This window comes from Poecilia reticulata, linkage group LG3 (genome assembly GCF_000633615.1).
Source record: "Poecilia reticulata strain Guanapo linkage group LG3, Guppy_female_1.0+MT, whole genome shotgun sequence".
Taxonomy (NCBI): Eukaryota; Metazoa; Chordata; class Actinopteri; order Cyprinodontiformes; family Poeciliidae; genus Poecilia; species Poecilia reticulata.
Window position 1 is genome coordinate 31,784,507 of NC_024333.1, and position 1,606 is coordinate 31,786,112.

General features: G+C 43.6%; 1 protein-coding gene across 7 annotated transcripts in view; it reads left to right on the forward strand.

Annotated features, from left to right (window-relative positions):
* The window catches only part of LOC103462996 (serine/threonine-protein kinase BRSK2-like), a 107,783-nt gene that overhangs the window by 95,403 nt on the left and 10,774 nt on the right, over positions 1-1,606 (forward strand). The window lies entirely within an intron of this gene.

The following is a 1,606-nucleotide window of genomic DNA, read 5'->3' on the forward strand; positions in this document are numbered from 1 at the left end:
GATGATGATGATGATGATGATGATGATGATGATGATGATGATGATGGACCAGCACTGGCGTCACACAGAGCTCCAGATGAAGTGATTCTGGATCTCAGATCCAGAGATGTTCTTCCATACGTGTCGACCCGCTGAACCRATCATCAGRGAATCTGTTCATTAGATAAGTCTCATTAAKGTAATAAATTAGAAAATATGATTAATAAAATTCAAATTATGTTGTATTTGAAATCAATACAGCAGATGACCTTAACTGAGACGTTATCGTAGCTGAATTGATCCCTGTTTATTTATCTTAATCAATACAATAACTGACCCTGATCGCATTGTTAGCAAAATAACATGCTACCTGAGTTAGCTAGTGGTCATTTAATGCAAATAAATGCTAACTGACCCAGAATCAGTTTCCTTTTTTAATCATTAAAATGGTAAGAGCATAAATAAAGCACTAAATGATCCTGATTACCATGTTAATATAATTAATGTGCTAACTGTAATATTATGTCAGCATAAGTAAAACACTCAGCTTTAGCGCACACTAGCATAATTAAAACACACACACACACACACACACACGCACACACACACACACACACGGTGGAGAAAAGGGCAACATTTCTGCAAATAACTTGAATCCAGTTAAACAAAAATATGAAAATAATGAATATGTGGGGATYGACTGTAATCCACCTCAATGACATAGCAGCAAAAATTATAAGCTAACTGCAATACTAGCATTAATATGCTAACCTAGCGATAGCTGACATGCTCAATATGTTAACTAACCTTTAGTGTGATATTAGCATAATTAACTTGTCAATATTTAGTATAAAAAGGTGACAGATGGCRACRCTAACTGTTAGCATGATAACGATGCTAACTGATGGTCTCCACTCTGAACTGGCTGCTTGGTCTTGTGTTTTTGGTCCACTGCGTTCTGTGGGTTCTGGCTGATCCGACCCGATCGCATCAGTCATCCTGTCAGCACTGAGCATGCTCTCTGGCTGCTCTCCCCGGCGGAGGGCTAAGCTAAACCTGTTAGCTGGTCACCAAGCTGCTAGGGATGCACCGACGTTCCAGAAGAAAAAGATGAGTAATTTAATTTAAAGTAATTTTCAGGTSAAAAGCTAAATGMGGATTAAAACTACATGGTTTGAACTCGGTGCATCCCTTCATGAATGCTTCACTGCTGCCTCCTGATTGGCTGATCACTCTGCTAATAGCATGTCCTGTTTTCTTTCTTTCTTGCACTCTCACCTCCTCCTGCCTGCTCCTCTCCTCCCACCGTTTTGTTCCATTTCTGGCTGTTTTAATCGTTTTTTCTTCTGTATTGGAATGAACTTTTTGGGCTGTGGTGTTCGGGCTTTCTCATTGGCTGACGCTGCTGTCACGTGTCACGCTGCATGGCCAACCGCAGCCCCACCGCCGGTTTTTCGTCCCGCCCCAGTCCCCCGATCTGTGTCAGTCCCCGAACTGCAGCCCTACGCACCTGAACGGGGTGGGGCCCCGCGCGCCCTACCAGCCAAAGATGGGGTCCCCCCTCATGCACCCCCGCACGCAGACCCTCCCCGCCAAGCCCAAAGTGTCAGAGAAGCCCCTGCAGACC